Source organism: Phyllobates terribilis, unplaced genomic scaffold (genome assembly GCF_046119375.1).
Source record: "Phyllobates terribilis strain yellow unplaced genomic scaffold, ASM4611937v1 Scaffold_1__5_contigs__length_1240528914, whole genome shotgun sequence".
Taxonomy (NCBI): Eukaryota; Metazoa; Chordata; class Amphibia; order Anura; family Dendrobatidae; genus Phyllobates; species Phyllobates terribilis.
This window is the reverse complement of record NW_027362761.1, coordinates 817824103-817844847: the sequence shown is the minus strand read 5'-3', so window position 1 is coordinate 817844847 and position 20745 is coordinate 817824103. Positions and strand designations below refer to the sequence as shown.

The 20745-nt window shown below is 44.8% G+C and overlaps 5 non-coding genes across 5 annotated transcripts; all 5 read left to right on the top strand.

Moving 5' to 3' along the window:
* Nucleotides 1–5747: 5747 nt before the first annotated feature.
* On the top strand, nucleotides 5748–5820 carry TRNAK-UUU (transfer RNA lysine (anticodon UUU)). Its single transcript has one exon. It is a non-coding gene; the product is annotated as a tRNA-Lys (tRNA).
* Nucleotides 5821–6798: 978 nt separating this feature from the next.
* On the top strand, nucleotides 6799–6871 carry TRNAK-UUU (transfer RNA lysine (anticodon UUU)). Its single transcript has one exon. It is a non-coding gene; the product is annotated as a tRNA-Lys (tRNA).
* A 6127-nt stretch (nucleotides 6872–12998) lies between these two features.
* Nucleotides 12999–13071, top strand: TRNAK-UUU (transfer RNA lysine (anticodon UUU)). Its single transcript has one exon. It is a non-coding gene; the product is annotated as a tRNA-Lys (tRNA).
* A 977-nt stretch (nucleotides 13072–14048) lies between these two features.
* Nucleotides 14049–14121, top strand: TRNAK-UUU (transfer RNA lysine (anticodon UUU)). The gene has a single exon. It is a non-coding gene; the product is annotated as a tRNA-Lys (tRNA).
* A 970-nt stretch (nucleotides 14122–15091) lies between these two features.
* Nucleotides 15092–15164, top strand: TRNAK-UUU (transfer RNA lysine (anticodon UUU)). The gene has a single exon. It is a non-coding gene; the product is annotated as a tRNA-Lys (tRNA).
* Nucleotides 15165–20745: the final 5581 nt, after the last annotated feature.

Here is a 20745-nt window from a genome sequence, read left to right as displayed (position 1 = left end):
GATTAACACTACTTTGGCAATTTTATGACTTGTTTTCTGCATTTTTCTCTCTGTAGACTCTATGTCTAACTTTCAGTACTCTTTAAGCTGATGGGTGGAAACTAGCAGCTATGATGTCTCCTATAAAAAACACACAGAATCAGAGTGATTCCTACTTTTTTTTCTTTGCAGCACATTTAGCAGTACCAATATGAAATTCAAAATTAATCAATACTGAGCTGTGTGAATGAGAATTCAGCTTTGGAGTAAACTAAATCAACCGCTTGATGATGCAACTTCACCTGCCTTTAACTGCCCAAAACTGATAGCCTTTCACTGGGCTGAAAACTCATCACTCCTCTTCCCCTGTTTCCTGTACATAGAGTATAAAAAGAGATGTAACCTGACACCTCATTATGCTGGCAGACTATGTGCTGGCTTTGGTATTGGGTATGTACACACATATGAAAAAAATCAACATATCTGAAGATACATTTAGATGAATCGGAAGTAATTCTTGAAAAATGTGCTAAGTTTGGTCAGAAGGAACCTGGATAGCTCAGTCGGTATAGCATCAGACTTTTAATTTGATGGTCCAGTGTTCAAGTCCTTGTTCAGGCATTAAGCTTTTAAATCTCAACAGATCACTTTGTATTGTTTAAATCTCAGCTTGTGCTTGAAGATTAGTTGCATGCTTAATGCACTTGTTTGACATGAGAAATAAAATGCTCTTTTACACTAGAGAAAAAAACAAAAAACATGTCTTTGAATATGTCCAAACTCATGACAAATCATTGATTATGTGCTTGGTTTTGGCTTTCAACAGTCATATTGGATGATAATTTTTCTGAGTATACTTAAATATGGACAGAGACATTTTTTTTGAAAATGTTGCAAAAGTGTATTTAGAAAGAACCTGGATAGCTCAGTCTGTAAAACACCCGTCTTTTAATCTGAGGGTCCATTATTTACGTCATTGTTCAGTTTTGAGGCTTTTTGTAACATACCTGGCAGCGCCCTTGCATGGTGGTCCATCTCCCACTGTGCAAGAGCGCGCACTTGATCTCCAGTCCAGAATGTCTCACTGGCTTCCCTCCATGCTGTCTGTTTGTGTCTGTTTCTGCTGCTTAAGGGCGGCGCCCGATCACTTCCTGCTTTTTGTACCTGCTGTGGGTCACACCCCTTGTGCGTCCTCAGCCTATTGCTGTCTGTCACCTGGTATATAACCCAGCTGCTCCAATCAATCCCTGCCTGAGCATTGTGTTTCATTCAGTGTGTGCTTGCACTCTGAAGGTGCCAGGTCCCGTTCTGCGTTTCTCTTGTCTGCCTATCCTGGAGGCTGTATTTCCAGGCCTGTCTGAACACGCTCCTAGCCTGTTCCTTCCGCCTTCTAGGGGCCGCTTACCTAGACCCGCTCCTGTATCTTGTCTGTCCTGTCTGAACACGCTCCTAGCCTGTTCCTCCCGCCTTCTAGGGGCCGATTACCTAGACCCGCTCCTGTATCTTGTCTGTCCTGTCTGAACACGCTCCTAGCCTGTTCCTCCCGCCTTCTAGGAGCCGATTGCATAGACCCGCTCCTGTATCTTGTCTGTCCTGTCTGAACACGCTCCTTGCCTGTTCGTCCCGCCTCTCTGGGGACCGTATTCCCAGACCCGCTCCTGTATCCCGCTGCAGTGTCGGTCTCTTCCGTACACTCAGTTCCAGTCTGAACTCTCTCCTATCCTTTACCTGTTTTGCCTCTATGTCCGTTCCTTTCCTTTTTCTGCAGAGTCTGAACTCGTACCTAACTCCTGCTTGTTGTCTCTGTACTCCCGTTTGTGAGTTTGTGGTCCACTTGCTACTTCACTGCAAATACCCTGTGGGTATCTGGCTCTGCCTTTCCCTTCCTGTCTGTTCCATGTGAACAGAGTCCTGTCTGTCCTGCTCTCACTCCTTGCTCACTGCTCCGGCAGTCTCGCTCAGCTCTGACCCTTTGCTCACCGCTCCTGGCGGTCTCGTCCTGCTCTGCTCTTGCTCACCGCTCCAGGCGGTCTCGTCCTGCTCTGCTCTTGCTCACCGCTCCAGGCGGTCTCGTCCTGCTCTGCACTTGTTCACCGCTCCAGGCGGTCTCGTTCTGCTCTGTTCTTGCTCACCGCTCCAGGCGGTCTCGTCCTGCCCTGCTCTTGCTCACCGCTCCAGGCGGTCTCGTCCTGCCCTGCTCTTGCTCACCGCTCCAGGCGGTCTCGTCCTGCCCTGCTCTTGCTCACCTCTCCAGGCGGTCTCGTCCTGCTCTGCTCTTGCTCACCTCTCCAGGCGGTCTCGTCCTGCTCTGCTCTTGCTCACCGCTCCAGGCGGTCTCATCCTGCTCTGCTCTTGCTCACCACTCCAGGCGGTCTCGTCCTGCTCTGCTCTTGGTCACCGCTCCAGGCGGTCTCATCTTGCTCTGCTCTTGCTCACCGCTCCAGGCGGTCTCGTCCTGCCCTGCTCTTACTCACTGCTCCAGGCGGTCTCGTCCTGCCCTGCTCTTGCTCACCTCTCCAGGCGGTCTCGTCCTGCCCTGCTCTTGCTCACCTCTCCAGGCGGTCTCGTCCTGCCCTGCTCTTGCTCACCGCTCCGGGTGGTCTCATCCTGCCTTGCTCTCACTCACCTCTCTGGGCGGCCTCACTCTGCTGTGTTTGTCCGCCACATCTGTGGTTCTGTTCCAGAGTCCCAGTGTGTACTGGGTCCTATCCCGCCTGTGTTCCTACCTGCTAGTGCCTTCCTGTCTGCACTCTAGCTGTGCTTGCCTGTACCCCCCCTGCCTGCATACCCGCCTGCCTGCATACCAGTCGTGCCTGCCTATTCCCACCAGTCTGTGAGCCAGCCTAACCAGTCTGTTCCTGTATTCCTCTGTGTGGGTCAACAGCCGTGTCCGGGGTCTGTCCTGGAGTAGCACCTGGTCCCTCTGCTCGGTTCCTCCTTGGTGCACTGGCGTGGTATGCCGTCGTGCGACCCTGGTCGGATCGGGTGAGTACCTAGTTACGCCCCTCCAGGCATTCACTCTCCGGCACGGTCCAGTGGAATCACACGCACACGCCGCACAGCCTGGGCATGTGCATTACACTTTTTAACCTAGACCTATCATTTAGCTTTGTTTAAATCATACCTAGCTTTTCAGAAATAAATGTCATGTGGATATGAGGATTAACACTACTTTGGCAATTTTATGACTTGTTTTCTGCATTTTTCCCTCTGTAGACTCTATGTCTAACTTTCAGTACTCTTTAAGCTGATGGGTGGAAACTAGCAGCTATGATGTCTCCCATAAAAAACACACAGAATCAGAGTGATTCCTACTTTTTTTTCTTTGCAGCACATTTAGCAGTACCAATATGAAAGTCAAAATTAATCAATACTGAGCTGTGTGAATGTGAATTCAGCTTTGGAGTAAACTAAATCAACCGCTTGATGATGCAACTTCACATGCCTTTAACTGCCCAAATCTGATAGCCTTTCACTGGGCTGAATGCTCATCATTCCTCTTCCCCTGTTTCCTATACATAGAGTATAAAAAGAGATGTAACCTGACACCTCATTATGCTGGCAGACTTTGTGCTGGCTTTGGTTTTTTCGTATGTACACACATATGAAAAAAATCAACATATCTGAAGATACATTTAGATGAATCGGAAGTAAATTTTGAAAAATGTGCTAAGTTTGTTCAGAAGGAGCTTGATGGTCTACCAGTCGGTAGAGCATTAGACTTTTAATCTGAGGGTCCAGGGTTCAAGTCCCTGTTCAGGCGTTAAGCTTTTAAATCTCAACAGATCACTTTGTATTGTTTAAATCTCAGCTTGTGCTTGAAAATTAGTTGCATGCTTAATGCACTTGTTTGACATCAGAAATAAAATGCTCTTTTACACTAGAGAAAAAAACAAAAAACATGTCTTTGAATATGTCCAAATTCACGACAAATCATTGATTATGTGCTTGGATGATAATTTTTCTGAGTAAACTTAAATATGGACAGAGACATTTTTTTCGAAAATGTTGCAAAAGTGCACTTGGAAAGAACCTGGATAGCTCAATCTGTAAAGCACCCGTCTTTTAATCTGAGGGTCCATTATTTACGTCATTGTACAGTTTTGAGGCTTTTTAACCTAGACCTATCATTTAGCTTTGTTTAAATCATACCTAGCTTTTCAGAAATAAATGTCATGTGGATATGAGGATTAACACTACTTTGGCAATTTTATGACTTGTTTTCGGCATTTTTCCCTCTGTAGACTCTATGTCTAACTTTCAAAACTCTTTAAGCTGATGTGTGGAAACTAGCAGCTATGATGTCTCCCATAAAAAACACACAGAATCAGAGTGATTCCTACTTTTTTTTCTTTGCAGCACATTTAGCAGTACCAATATGAAAGTTAAAATTAATCAATACTGAGCTGTGTGAATGTGAATTCAGCTTTGGAGTAAACTAAATCAACCGCTTGTTGATGCAACTTCACCTGCCTTTAACTACCCAAATCTGATAGCCTTTCACTGGGCTGAATAGTCATCATTCCTCTTCCCCTGTTTCCTATACATAGAGTATAAAAAGAGATGTAACCTGACACCTCATTATGCTGGCAGACTATGTGCTGGCTTTGGTTTTGGGTATGTACACACACATGAAAAAAAACAACATATCTGAAGATACATTTAGATGAATCGTAAGTAAATCTTGAAAAATGTGCTAAGTTTGTTCAAAAGAAGCTTGATGCTCTACCAGTCGGTAGAGCATCAGACTTTTAATCTGAGGGTCCAGGGTTCTAGTCCCTTTTCAGGCGTTAAGCTTTTAAATCTCAACAGATCACTTTGTATTGTTTAAATATCAGCTTGTGCTTGAAGATTAGTTGCATGCTTAATGCACTTGTTTGACATGAGAAATAAAATGCTCTTTTACACTAGAGAAAAAAACAAAAAACATGTCTTTGAATATGTCCAAATTCACGAGAAATCATTGATTATGTGCTTGGTTTTGGCTTTGAACAGTCATATTGGATGATAATTTTTCTGAGTAAACTTAAATATGGACAGAGACATTTTTTTCGAAAATGTTGCAACAGTGCACTTAGAAAGAAAATTGGACAGCTCAGTCAGTAAAGCACCCGTCTTTTAATCTGAGGGTCCATTATTTACGTCATTGTTCAGTTTTGAGGCTTTTTAACCTAGACCTATCATTTAGCTTTGTTTAAATCATACCTAGCTTTTCAGAAATAAATGTCATGTGGATATGAGGATTAACACTACTTTGGCAATTTTATGACTTGTTTTCGGTATTTTTCCCTCTGTAGACTCTATGTCTAACTTTCAAAACTCTTTAAGCTGATGTGTGGAAACTAGCAGCTATGATGTCTCCCATAAAAAACACACAGAATCAGAGTGATTCCTACTTTTTTTTCTTTGCAGCACATTTAGCAGTACCAATATGAAAGTCAAAATTAATCAATACTGAGCTGTGTGAATGTGAATTCAGCTTTGGAGTAAACTAAATCAACCGCTTGATGATGCAACGTCACCTGCCTTTAACTGCCCAAATCTGATAGCCTTTCACTGGGCTGAATACTCATCATTCCTCTTCCCCTGTTTCCTATACATAGAGTATAAAAAGAGATGTAACCTGACACCTCATTATGCTGGCAGACTATGTGCTGGCTTTGGTTTTGGGTATGTACACACATATGAAAAAAATCAACATATCTGAAGATACATTTAGATGAATCGGAAGTAAATCTTGAAAAATGTGCTAAGTTTGTTTAGAAGGACCCTGGATAGCTCAGTCGGTAGAGCATCAGACTTTTAATCTGAGGGCTCTGGGTTCAAGTCCCTGTTCAGGCATTAAGGCTTTAAATCTCAACAGATCACTTTGTATTGTTTAAATCTCAGCTTGTGCTTGAAGATCAGTTGCATGCTTAATGCAATTGTTTGACATGAGAAATAAAATGCTTTTTTACACTAGAGAAAAAAACAAAAAACATGTCTTTGAATATGTCCAAATTCACGACAATTCATTGATTATGTGCTTGGTTTTGGCTTTGAACAGTCATATTTTATGATAATTTTTCTGAGTATACTTAAATATGGACAGAGACTTTTTTTTTGAAAATGTTGCAAAAGTGCACTTAGAAAGAACCTGGATAGCTCAGTCTGTAAAGCACCCGTCTTTTAATCTGAGGGTCCATTATTTACGTCATTGTTCAGTTTTGAGGCTTTTTAACCTAGACCTATCATTTAGCTTTGTTTAAATCATACCTAGCTTTTCAGAAATAAATGTCATGTGGATATGAGGATTAACACTACTTTGGCAATTTTATGACTTGTTTTCTGCATTTTTCCCTCTGTAAACGCTATGTCTAACTTTTAATACTCTTTAAGCTGATGTGTGGAAACTAGCAGCGATGATGTCTCCCATAAAAAACACACAGAATCAGAGTGATTCCTACTTTTTTTTCTTTGCAGCACATTTAGCAGTACCAATATGAAAGTAAAAATTAATCAATACTGAGCTGTGTGAATGTGAATTCAGCTTTGGAGTAAACTAAATCAACCGCTTCATGATGCAACTTCACCTGCCTTTAACTGCCCAAATCTGATAGCCTTTCACTGGGCTGAATACTCATCATTCCTCTTCCCCTGTTTCCTATACATAGAGTATAAAAAGAGATGTAACCTGACACCTCACTATGCTGGCAGACTATGTGCTGGCTTTGGTTTTGGGTATGTACACACATATGAAAAAAAATCAACATATCTGAAGATACATTTAGATGAATCGGAAGCAAATCTTGAAAAATGTGCTAAGTTTGCTCAGAAGGATCCTGGATAGCTCAGTCGGTAGAGCATCAGACTTTTAATCTGAGGGTCCAGGGTTCAAGTCCCTGTTCAGGCGTTAAGCTTTTAAATCTCAACAGATCACTTTGTATTGTTCAAATCTCAGCTTGTGCTTGAAGATTAGTTGCATGCTTAATGCACTTGTTTGACATGAGAAATAAAATGCTCTTTTACACTAGAGAAAAAAACAAAAAACATGTCTTTGAATATGTCCAAACTCATGACAAATCATTGATTATGTGCTTGGTTTTGGCTTTCAACAGTCATATTGGATGATAATTTTTCTGAGTATACTTAAATATGGACAGAGACATTTTTTTTGAAAATGTTGCAAAAGTGTATTTAGAAAGAACCTGGATAGCTCAGTCTGTAAAACACCCGTCTTTTAATCTGAGGGTCCATTATTTACGTCATTGTTCAGTTTTGAGGCTTTTTGTAACATACCTGGCAGCGCCCTTGCATGGTGGTCCATCTCCCACTGTGCAAGAGCGCGCACTTGATCTCCAGTCCAGAATGTCTCTCTGGCTTCCCTCCATGCTGTCTGTTTGTGTCTGTTTCTGCTGCTTAAGGGCGGCGCCCGATCACTTCCTGCTTTTTGTACCTGCTGTGGGTCACACCCCTTGTGCGTCCTCAGCCTATTGCTGTCTGTCACCTGGTATATAACCCAGCTGCTCCAATCAATCCCTGCCTGAGCATTGTGTTTCATTCAGTGTGTGCTTGCACTCTGAAGGTGCCAGGTCCCGTTCTGCGTTTCTCTTGTCTGCCTATCCTGGAGGCTGTATTTCCAGGCCTGTCTGAACACGCTCCTAGCCTGTTCCTTCCGCCTTCTAGGGGCCGCTTACCTAGACCCGCTCCTGTATCTTGTCTGTCCTGTCTGAACACGCTCCTAGCCTGTTCCTCCCGCCTTCTAGGGGCCGATTACCTAGACCCGCTCCTGTATCTTGTCTGTCCTGTCTGAACACGCTCCTAGCCTGTTCCTCCCGCCTTCTAGGAGCCGATTGCATAGACCCGCTACTGTATCTTGTCTGTCCTGTCTGAACACGCTCCTTGCCTGTTCGTCCCGCCTCTCTGGGGACCGTATTCCCAGACCCGCTCCTGTATCCCGCTGCAGTGTCGGTCTCTTCCGTACACTCAGTTCCAGTCTGAACTCTCTCCTATCCTTTACCTGTTTTGCCTCTATGTCCGTTCCTTTCCTTTTTCTGCAGAGTCTGAACTCGTACCTAACTCCTGCTTGTTGTCTCTGTACTCCCGTTTGTGAGTTTGTGGTCCACTTGCTACTTCACTGCAAATACCCTGTGGGTATCTGGCTCTGCCTTTCCCTTCCTGTCTGTTCCGTGTGAACAGAGTCCTGTCTGTCCTGCTCTCACTCCTTGCTCACTGCTCCGGCAGTCTCGCTCAGCTCTGACCCTTTGCTCACCGCTCCTGGCGGTCTCGTCCTGCTCTGCTCTTGCTCACCGCTCCAGGCGGTCTCGTCCTGCTCTGCTCTTGCTCACCGCTCCAGGCGGTCTCGTCCTGCTCTGCACTTGTTCACCGCTCCAGGCGGTCTCGTTCTGCTCTGTTCTTGCTCACCGCTCCAGGCGGTCTCGTCCTGCCCTGCTCTTGCTCACCGCTCCAGGCGGTCTCGTCCTGCCCTGCTCTTGCTCACCGCTCCAGGCGGTCTCGTCCTGCCCTGCTCTTGCTCACCTCTCCAGGCGGTCTCGTCCTGCTCTGCTCTTGCTCACCTCTCCAGGCGGTCTCGTCCTGCTCTGCTCTTGCTCACCGCTCCAGGCGGTCTCATCCTGCTCTGCTCTTGCTCACCACTCCAGGCGGTCTCGTCCTGCTCTGCTCTTGGTCACCGCTCCAGGCGGTCTCATCTTGCTCTGCTCTTGCTCACCGCTCCAGGCGGTCTCGTCCTGCCCTGCTCTTACTCACTGCTCCAGGCGGTCTCGTCCTGCCCTGCTCTTGCTCACCTCTCCAGGCGGTCTCGTCCTGCCCTGCTCTTGCTCACCTCTCCAGGCGGTCTCGTCCTGCCCTGCTCTTGCTCACCGCTCCGGGTGGTCTCATCCTGCCTTGCTCTCACTCACCTCTCTGGGCGGCCTCACTCTGCTGTGTTTGTCCGCCACATCTGTGGTTCTGTTCCAGAGTCCCAGTGTGTACTGGGTCCTATCCCGCCTGTGTTCCTACCTGCTAGTGCCTTCCTGTCTGCACTCTAGCTGTGCTTGCCTGTACCCCCCCTGCCTGCATACCCGCCTGCCTGCATACCAGTCGTGCCTGCCTATTCCCACCAGTCTGTGAGCCAGCCTAACCAGTCTGTTCCTGTATTCCTCTGTGTGGGTCAACAGCCGTGTCCGGGGTCTGTCCTGGAGTAGCACCTGGTCCCTCTGCTCGGTTCCTCCTTGGTGCACTGGCGTGGTATGCCGTCGTGCGACCCTGGTCGGATCGGGTGAGTACCTAGTTACGCCCCTCCAGGCATTCACTCTCCGGCACGGTCCAGTGGAATCACACGCACACGCCGCACAGCCTGGGCGTGTGCATTACACTTTTTAACCTAGACCTATCATTTAGCTTTGTTTAAATCATACCTAGCTTTTCAGAAATAAATGTCATGTGGATATGAGGATTAACACTACTTTGGCAATTTTATGACTTGTTTTCTGCATTTTTCCCTCTGTAGACTCTATGTCTAACTTTCAGTACTCTTTAAGCTGATGGGTGGAAACTAGCAGCTATGATGTCTCCCATAAAAAACACACAGAATCAGAGTGATTCCTACTTTTTTTTCTTTGCAGCACATTTAGCAGTACCAATATGAAAGTCAAAATTAATCAATACTGAGCTGTGTGAATGTGAATTCAGCTTTGGAGTAAACTAAATCAACCGCTTGATGATGCAACTTCACCTGCCTTTAACTGCCCAAATCTGATAGCCTTTCACTGGGCTGAATACTCATCACTCCTCTTCCCCTGTTTCCTATACATAGAGTATAAAAAGAGATGTAACCTGACACCTCATTATGCTGGCAGACTATGTGCTGGCTTTGGTTTTGGGTATGTACACACATATGAAAAAAATCAACATATCTGAAGATACATTTAGATGAATTAGAAGTAAATCTTGAAAAATGTGCTAAGTTTGTTCAGAAGGAGCCTGATGCTCTACCAGTCGGTAGAGCATCAGACTTTTAATCTGAAGGTCCAGGCTTCAAGTCCCTGTTCAGGCGTTAAGATTTCAAATCTCAACAGATCACTTTGTATTGTTTAAATCTCAGCTTGTGCTTGAAGATTAGTTGCATGCTTAATGCACTTGTTTGACATGAGAAATAAAATGCTCTTTTACACTAGAGAAAAAAACAAAAAACATGTCTTTGAATATGTCCAAATTCACGACAAATCATTGATTATGTGCTTGGTTTTGGCTTTCAACAGTCATATTGGATGATAATTTTTCTGAGTATACTTAAATATGGACAGAGACATTTTTTTTGAAAATGTTGCAAAAGTGCACTTAGAAAGAACCTGGATAGCTCAGTCTGTAAAGCACCCGTCTTTTAATCTGAGGGTCCATTATTTACGTCATTGTTCAGTTTTGAGGCTTTTTGTAACATACCTGGCGGCGCCCTTGCATGGTGGTCCATCTCCCACTGTGCAAGAGCGCGCACTTGATCTCCAGTCCAGAATGTCTCTCTGGCTTCCCTCCATGCTGTCTGTTTGTGTCTGTTTCTGCTGCTTAAGGGCGGCGCCCGATCACTTCCTGCTTTTTGTACCTGCTGTGGGTCACACCCCTTGTGCGTCCTCAGCCTATTGCTGTCTGTCACCTGGTATATAACCCAGCTGCTCCAATCAATCCCTGCCTGAGCATTATGTTTCATTCAGTGTGTGCTTGCACTCTGAAGGTGCCAGGTCCCGTTCTGCGTTTCTCTTGTCTGCCTATCCTGGAGGCTGTATTTCCAGGCCTGTCTGAACACGCTCCTAGCCTGTTCCTTCCGCCTTCTAGGGGCCGCTTACCTAGACCCGCTCCTGTATCTTGTCTGTCCTGTCTGAACACGCTCCTAGCCTGTTCCTCCCGCCTTCTAGGGGCCGCTTACCTAGACCCGCTCCTGTATCTTGTCTGTCCTGTCTGAACACGCTCCTTGCCTGTTCGTCCCGCCTCTCTGGGGACCGTATTCCCAGACCCGCTCCTGTATCCCGCTGCAGTGTCGGTCTCTTCTGTACACTCAGTTCCAGTCTGAACTCTCTCCTATCCTTTACCTGTTTTGCCTCTATGTCCGTTCCTTTCCTTTTTCTGCAGAGTCTGAACTCGTACCTAACTCCTGCTTGTTGTCTCTGTACTCCCGTTTGTGAGTTTGTGGTCCACTTGCTACTTCACTGCAAATACCCTGTGGGTATCTGGCTCTGTCTTTCCCTTCCTGTCTGTTCCGTGTGAACAGAGCCCTGTCTGTCCTGCTCTCACTCCTTGCTCACTGCTCCGGCAGTCTCGCTCAGCTCTGACCCTTTGCTCACCGCTCCTGGCGGTCTCGTCCTGCTCTGCTCTTGCTCACCGCTCCAGGTGGTCTCGTCCTGCTCTGCTCTTGCTCACCGCTCCAGGCGGTCTCGTCCTGTTCTGCTCTTGCTCACCACTCCAGGCGGTCTCGTCCTGCTCTGTTCTTGCTCACCGCTCCAGGCGGTCTCGTCCTGCCCTGCTCTTGCTCACCGCTCCAGGCGGTCTCGTCCTGCCCTGCTCTTGCTCACCGCTCCAGGCGGTCTCGTCCTGCCCTGCTCTTGTTCACCTCTCCAGGCGGTCTCGTCCTGCTCTGCTCTTGCTCACCTCTCCAGGCGGTCTCTTCCTGCTCTGCTCTTGCTCACCGCTCCAGGCAGTCTCGTCCTGCTCTGCTCTTGCTCACCGCCCCAGGCGGTCTCGTCCTGCTCTGCTCTTGCTCACCGCTCCAGGCGGTCTCGTCCTGCTCTGCTCTTGCTCACCGCTCCAGGCGGTCTCGTCCTGCCCTGCACTTGCTCACCGCTCCAGGCGGTCTCGTCCTGCCCTGCTCTTGCTCACCTCTCCAGGCGGTCTCGTCCTGCCCTGCTCTTGCTCACCTCTCCAGGCGGTCTCGTCCTGCCCTGCTCTTGCTCACCGCTCCGGGCGGTCTCGTCCTGCCCTGCTCTCGCTCACCTCTCTGGGCGGCCTCACTCTGCTGTGTTTGTCCGCCACATCTGTGGTTCTGTTCCAGAGTCCCAGTGTGTACTGGGTCCTATCCCGCCTGTGTTCCTACCTGCTAGTGCCTTCCTGTCTGCACTCTAGCTGTGCTTGCCTGTACCCCCCCTGCCTGCATACCCGCCTGCCTGCATACCAGTCGTGCCTGCCTATTCCCACCAGTCTGTGAGCCAGCCTAACCAGTCTGTTCCTGTATTCCTCTGTGTGGGTCAACAGCCGTGTCCGGGGTCTGTCCTGGAGTAGCACCTGGTCCCTCTGCTCGGTTTCTCCTTGGTGCACTGGCGTCGTATGCCGTCGTGCGACCCTGGTCGGATCGGGTGAGTACCTAGTTACGCCCCTCCAGGCATTCACTCTCCGGCACGGTCCAGTGGAATCACACGCATACGGCGCTCAGCATGGGCGTGTGCATTACACTTTTTAACCTAGACCTATCATTTAGCTTTGTTTAGATCATACCTAGCTTTTCAGAAATAAATGTCATGTGGATATGAGGATTAACACTACTTTGGCAATTTTATGACTTGTTTTCTGCATTTTTCCCTCTGTAGACTCTATGTCTAACTTTCAGTACTCTTTAAGCTGATGGGTGGAAACTAGCAGCTATGATGTCTCCCATAAAAAACACACAGAATCAGAGTGATTCCTACTTTTTTTTCTTTGCAGCACATTTAGCAGTACCAATATGAAAGTCAAAATTAATCAATACTGAGCTGTGTGAATGTGAATTCAGCTTTGGAGTAAACTAAATCAACCGCTTGATGATGCAACTTCACCTGCCTTTAACTGCCCAAATCTGATAGCCTTTCACTGGGCTGAATACTCATCATTCCTCTTCCCCTGTTTCCTATACATAGAGTATAAAAAGAGATGTCACCTGACACCTCATTATGCTGGCAGACTATGTGCTGGCTTTGGTTTTGGGTATGTACACACATATGAAAAAAATCAACATATCTGAAGATACATTTAGATGAATCGGAAGCAAATCTTGAAAAATGTGCTAAGTTTGTTCAGAAGGAGCCTGGATAGCTCAGTCGGTAGAGCATCAGACATTTAATCTGAGGGTCCAGGGTTCAAGTCCCTGTTCAGGCGTTAAGCTTTTAAATCTCAACAGATCACTTTGTATTGTTTAAATCTCAGCTTGTGCTTGAAGATTAGGTGCATGCTTAATGGACTTGTTTGACATGAGAAATAAAATGCTTTTTTACACTAGAGAAAAAAACAAAAAACATGTCTTTGAATATGTCCAAATTCACGACAAATCATTGATTATGTGCTTGGTTTTGGCTTTGAACAGTCATATTGGATGATAATTTTTCTGAGTATACTTAAATATGGACAGAGACATTTTTTTTTAAAATGTTGCAAAAGTGCACTTAGAAAGAACCTGGATAGCTCAGTCTGTAAAGCACCCGTCTTTTAATCTGAGGGTCCATTATTTACGTCATTGTTCAGTTTTGAGACTTTTTAACCTAGACCTATCATTTAGCTTTGTTTAAATCATACCTAGCTTTTCAGAAATAAACGTCATGTGTATATGAGGATTAACACTACTTTGGCAATTTTATGACTTGTTTTCTGCATTTTTCCCTCTGTAGACTCTATGTCTAACTTTCAGTACTCTTTAAGCTGATGGATGGAAACTAGCAGCTATGATGTCTCCCATAAAAAACACACAGAATCAGAGTGATTCCTACTTTTTTTTCTTTGCAGCACATTTAGCAGTACCAATATGAAAGTCAAAATTAATCAATACTGAGCTGTGTGAATGTGAATTCAGCTTTGGAGTAAACTAAATCAACCGCTTGATGATGCAACTTCACCTGCCTTTAACTGCCCAAATCTGATAGCCTTTCACTGGGCTGAATACTCATCATTCCTCTTCCCCTGTTTCCTATACATAGAGTATAAAAAGAGATGTAACCTGACACCTCATTATGCTGGCAGACTATGTGCTGGCTTTGGTTTTGGGTATGTACACACATATGAAAAAAATCAACATATCTGAAGATACATTTAGATGAATCGGAAGCAAATCTTGAAAAATGTGCTAAGTTTGTTCAGAAGGAGCCTGGATAGCTCAGTCGGTAGAGCATCAGACTTTTAATCTGAGGGTCCAGGGTTCAAGTCCCTGTTCAGGTGTTAAGCTTTTAAATCTCAACAGATCACTTTGTATTGTTTAAATCTCAGCTTGTGCTTGAAGATTAGTTGCATGCTTAATGCACTTGTTTGACATGAGAAATAAAATGCTCTTTTACACTAGAGAAAATAACATGTCTTTGAATATGTCCAAATTCACGACAAATCATTTATTATGTGCTTGGTTTTGGCTTTGAACAGTCATATTGGATGATAATGTTTCTGAGTATACTTAAATATGGACAGAGACATTTTTTTTGAAAATGTTGCAAAAGTGCACTTAGAAAGAACCTGGATAGCTCAGTCTGTAAAGCACCCGTCTTTTAATCTGAGGGTCCATTATTTACGTCATTGCTCAGTTTTGAGGCTTTTTAACCTAGACCTATCATTTAGCTTTGTTTAAATCATACCTAGCTTTTCAGAAATAAATGTCATGTGTATATGAGGATTAACACTACTTTGGCAATTTTATGACTTGTTTTCTGCATTTTTCCCTCTGTAGACTCTATGTCTAGCTTTCAGTACTCTTTAAGCTGATGGATGGAAACTAGCAGCTATGATGTCTCCCATAAAAAACACACAGAATCAGAGTGATTCCTACTTTTTTTTCTTTGCAGCACATTTAGCAGTACCAATATGAAAGTCAAAATTAATCAATACTGAGCTGTGTGAATGTGAATTCAGCTTTGGAGTAAACTAAATCAACCGCTTGATGATGCAGCTTCACCTGCCTTTAACTGCCCAAATCTGATAGCCTTTCACTGGGCTGAATACTCATCATTCCTCTTCCCCTGTTTCCTATACATAGAGTATAAAAAGAGATGTAACCTGACACCTCATTATGCTGGCAGACTATGTGCTGGCTTTGGTTTTGGGTATGTACACACATATGAAAAAAATCAACATATCTGAAGATACATTTAGATGAATCGGAAGCAAATCTTGAAAAATGTGCTAAGTTTATTCAGAAGGAGCCTGGATAGCTCAGTCGGTAGAGCATCAGACTTTTAATCTGAGGGTCCAGGGTTCAAGTCCCTGTTCAGTCGTTAAGCTTTTAAATCTCAACAGGTCACTTTGTATTGTTTAAATCTCAGCTTGTGCTTGAAGATTAGTTGCATGCTTAATGCACTTGTTTGACATGAGAAATAAAATGCTCTTTTACACTAGAGAAAAAAACAAAAAACATGTTTTTAAATATGTCCAAATTCACGACAAATCATTGATTATGTGCTTGGTTTTGGCTTTCAACAGTCTAATTGGATGATAATGTTTCTGAGTATACTTAAATATGGACAGAGACATTTTTTTTGAAAATGTTGCAAAAGTGCACTTAGAAAGAACCTGGATAGCTCAGTCTGTAAAGCACCCGTCTTTTAATCTGAGGGTCCATTATTTACATCATTGCTCAGTTTTGAGGCTTTTTAACCTAGACCTATCATTTAGCTTTGTTTAAATCATACCTAGCTTTTCAGAAATAAATGTCATGTGGATATGAGGATTAACACTACTTTGGCAATTTTATGACTTGTTTTCTGCATTTTTCCCTCTGTAGACTCTATGTCTAACTTTCAGTACTCTTTAAGCTGATGGGTGGAAACTAGCAGCTATGATGTCTCCCATAAAAAACACACAGAATCAGAGTGATTCCTACTTTTTTTTCTTTGCAGCACATTTAGCAGTACCAATATGAAAGTCAAAATTAATCAATACTGAGCTGTGTGAATGTGAATTCAGCTTTGGAGTAAACTAAATCAACCGCTTGATGATGCAACTTCACCTGCCTTTAACTGCCCAAATCTGATAGCCGTTCACTGGGCTGAATACTCATCACTCCTCTTTAGAGATGAGCGTTGTTCTACTCGAACTGTTTGCCAATCTCAAATTCGAGCTGTTTTGGGCGGTGTTCGAGCCGGTCGGCGAACACGAACAATTTGAGAAAAATTCGGCTGTTCGAGGTTATGTTCGATAACTGTTCGTGCACCAAAATCATAACTGGATTTTTTCTCAGTAATGATGAAAATTAATGTTAATACGCAGTTTGAGTGTACAGCGGGGCGGGGGGAGGGGCAGGGGATGGATCTCTGCAGGAACAATGAAGATCTCCATTTTTTTTTCTCTTTCCCGCATTTGCAGTGGAGAGGTGCAATCTGTCAGCCTATCAGCAGCGCACACACGGAGCGAAGTGCTTTTTTTCACACAAGCAAGGGCATGTGTGATTGGCAGTGTATGTCACATGTCCTTGCCCTATAAGACCAAGCCATTTTCCCCGTCGCCACCATTTTCTCACTGCTGCAGCTGCGTGTTAGACGGCACCGCTGTTGCTGTGTGCGCTATACCTTGTTAATTTCAAGCCAATTTTCGCACAAATATACAGATAGCTTGGGAGTAGGGAATAGTTGTGATTGCAGTCCTTTTAAGGACTAGGTTACAGCATTTCCTACGACTTTTATCAGGCAGGTCTGTGCTCTTAAATAGATAGATTGTGGGAGTAAAGACTAATTGTAATTGGAGTCCTTTTCAGGACTAGGTTACATCAGTTCCTATCAGTTTTTGCCAGGCAGGTCTGTGCCAGTGCTGTGCAAGTTTTTTTCACAGCATTTGGCTGAATCTAGCAAAGCTAATCCTTTTTGGCCTATTGCAGAGTGTGTTAGTCAGTGGAGTAGCCTATCTGTGTTGCAAGATATACCACCTGTGTATAGAATACCAATTTTTTTACTGCACCTAGTGAAGTAAAATCTTTTGGGCATAGCATCATTCTATTAGTCCATCTATACTGACCTCCATCAGGTTGCAAACTGAATATAATTTTTTTCTGCATCTAGCTCTGAAAAAATATTTGGGCTTCTAGCGGTGTGTGGGACTTGGTCTATTAGTCCATCTATACTGACCTCCATCAGGTTGCAAATTAAAAATAATTTTTTTCTGCATCTAGCTCTGAAAAAATATTTGGGCTTCTAGCAGTGTGTGGGACTTGGTCTATTAGTCCATCTATACTGACCTCCATCAGGTTGCAAATTAAAAATAATTTTTTTCTGCATCTAGCTCTGAAAAAATATTTGGGCTTCTAGCAGTGTGTGGGACTTGGTCTATTAGTCCATCTATACTGACCTCCATCAGGTTGCAAATTAAAAATAATTTTTTTCTGCATCTAGCTCTGAAAAAATATTTGGGCTTCTAGCAGTGTGTGGGACTTGGTCTATTAGTCCATCTATACTGACCTCCATCAGGTTGCAAATTAAAAATAATTTTTTTCTTCATTTATCTCTGAAAAAATATTTGGGCTTCTAGCAGCGTGTGGGACTTGTTCTATTAGTCCATCTATACTGACCTCCATCAGGTTGCAAATTAAAAATAATTTTTTTCTGCATCTAGCTCTGAAAAAATATTTGGGCTTCTAGCAGTGTGTGGGACTTGGTCTATTAGTCCATCTATACTGACCTCCATCAGGTTGCAAATTAAAAATAATTTTTTTCTTCATTTATCTCTGAAAAAATATTTGGGCTTCTAGCAGCGTGTGGGACTTGTTCTATTAGTCCATCTATACTGACCTCCATCAGGTTGCAAATTAAAAATAATTTTTTTCTGCATCTAGCTCTGAAAAAATATTTGGGCTTCTAGCAGTGTGTGGGACTTGGTCTATTAGTCCATCTATACTGACCTCCATCAGGTTGCAAATTAAAAATAATTTTTTTCTGCATCTAGCTCTGAAAAAATATTTGGGCTTCTAGCAGTGTGTGGGACTTGGTCTATTAGTCCATCTATACTGACCTCCATCAGGTTGCAAATTAAAAATAATTTTTTTCTTCATTTATCTCTGAAAAAATATTTGGGCTTCTAGCAGCGTGTGGGACTTGTTCTATTAGTCCATCTATACTGACCTCCATCAGGTTGCAAATTAAAAATAATTTTTTTCTTCATTTATCTCTGAAAAAATATTTGGGCTTCTAGCAGCGTGTGGGACTTGTTCTATTAGTCCATCTATACTGACCTCCATCAGGTTGCAAATTAAAAATAATTTTTTTCTGCATCTAGCTCTGAAAAAATATTTGGGCTTCTAGCAGTGTGTGGGACTTGGTCTATTAGTCCATCTATACTGACCTCCATCAGGTTGCAAATTAAAAATAATTTTTTTCTGCATCTAGCTCTGAAAAAATATTTGGGCTTCTAGCAGTGTGTGGGACTTGGTCTATTAGTCCATCTATACTGACCTCCATCAGGTTGCAAATTAAAAATAATTTTTTTCTGCATCTAGCCCAGCCAATAGTTTTGGCCTAATACCACAGTTTGGCCACTCAGCTCTGCTCGGTTACCATCCATTGTTTTTTTGTGCAAACAACTCCAGAGTTGTGAATTAGTTAACCACCAAAATGAGTGGAAAAAGGCCTGCTGTTGGTGGAAAGGGGAATAGGCGTGTTGGGAAGGGGAAAAAAGGTTGTGTCCGTGGGGTAGGTGCAGAAGAAAGACCATCTTCCAGCCAAACTAAAATGTCTACTTCTTTTAGCGGACAATGTGATAAGATCCCTTTCTTACGGCCACGCCAATCGCTACAAATTCCAGATGAGGCACAAAAACAGCAGGTGCTTCAACGGATATCAAGTGCTCCTTTAAGTGGGCTCTCCTCCACATCAACTTCAACATCACAAATACTCCAGTCCTCAAAGGTGTCACCCAAATCGCACTTGCTTCCTCACAGCTCCCAAATCTCCAGCTGCCCGTCTGAGTATGAGGTAGAACAGATGGTTGAGTCTGCAGAGCTGTTTACTCATACTATAGCCTGGGAATCAGAGGTCGACTCCAGCGCTTCTGTGAATCCAGACGAGGAAATGATCTGCACTGATGCCCAGAATCTTTATGAGTCGGATCCAGGACCAGACGCAGAAGGTTCTGACCATAATGTAGACCCTCATTCCCAAACTGTAACTCCTGTTGGTGGAGACAATGAGGAAGACGATGATAAGACTCAAATACCTGATTGGAGCGACAACTTTAGTTTTTTGTCAGGGCAGGAACAGGTTGGCTCTGAGGACGACGGGTGTGATAACGCACAGGGTGATGATGATGAGGTCGGAGATCCCACTTACTGTCAACCCACAGTCAGCCAAGAGATGAGGTCAGCAGAGGAGGTGGAGGAAGATGCTAGTGACGACGAGGTCAGGTTGCGCCTTCCTGGACAGAGACGTAGTACTGGAAGCACGTCAACAACTGCATCCTCAAACACAACTCTGCCTCTCACCACAAGTCGTGGTGGCTCTTCAGGTCGCATGGGTGCTAAGCCTTGCATAGCCTGGGCATTTTTTCAGATCGATAAAGATGACCCAACTCGTGTTATCTGTAACATTTGTCAGCAAAAGCTAAGTAGAGGCCAAAAAATACATAGTTTGAGTACTTCATGCATGAACCGGCACATGGACATGAAGCATAAGTTGCAGTGGGAAGCTCAGTGTGCTACAATGCGGCCTAGCCGGCCGGGCCAATCACCGTCTGCCATATCTTGTGCATCCGCGGCCTCTTCATCCTCTGTGACTGGGGGGACAGCAGTCACACCTGTTTTGGGGCGCAGACCTGCCACCTCTTTACCCGCAACAGCCAGCGTGATTGGCAGGTCATCATTTTCTTTGGAGGTGGTAACACCAGCTGGTGTTGAGCGCTGTCCGACATCGATAGCACCACCTTTGGATCAAGGCAACCTAACATGTCCGCCTGCATCTTCCTCACAGACCGGCAGTTTGCCGGGGACACCCTTATCAACCCCGTCTAAGCACAATAGCCAGCCCTCGGTCCCTCAGATGTGGACAAGTAAAAGACCATTTCCTCCTAGCCATGAGAAAGCTAAGAGGTTGAATTTCACCATCTGCAAGCTCTTGGCTACAGAAATGCTGCCTTTCCACCTGGTGGACACAGAGGATTTTCGAGACCTTATGTCCGTCGCAGTGCCCCAGTACCAGATGCCCAGTCGGCACTACTTCTCAAAGAAAGGTGTGCCTGGGCTCCACCAGCATGTCGCACACAACATCACCGCTTCTTTGAGAAACTCTGTGTGTGACAGGGTGCATTTCACCACAGACACTTGGACGAGTAGGCATGGACAGGGGCGTTACATGTCGCTGACTGGGCACTGGGTAACTATGGTGACAGCAGGACAAGGGGCTGCTGTCCAAGTCTTGCCGTCCCCACGAGTTGTGCGTCAATCCTCTTTATGTCAAAGTTCCTCCACTGCTTCTGCCTCCTCAACCTCCTCTCGGTCTTCCACCTGCACCCAAAGCCTGTCTGGTCATGCCACAAGCTTTCTAACTGCGCAGAAGGGATCCTGCACACCTCCTTACTATGCTGGCAGTAGGGCTCAACGTCATCAGGCGGTTTTTACATTGAAATGTCTGGGAAATGTGAGTCACACAGCTGAGGAGTTGTGGTCAGCTCTGGAGAACCAATTTCATGAATGGTTGTCTCCACTGGACCTGAAACCAGGGAAGGCCGTGTGCGACAATGCTGCAAACCTGGGTGCGGCCCTTCGCCGGGGCAATGTCACACACGTGCCTTGTATGGCTCACGTGTTGAACCTGGTTGTCCAGCAATTTTTAGCCCACTATCCCAGACTAGATGGCCTTCTGCAGAGGGCACGGTCGCTGT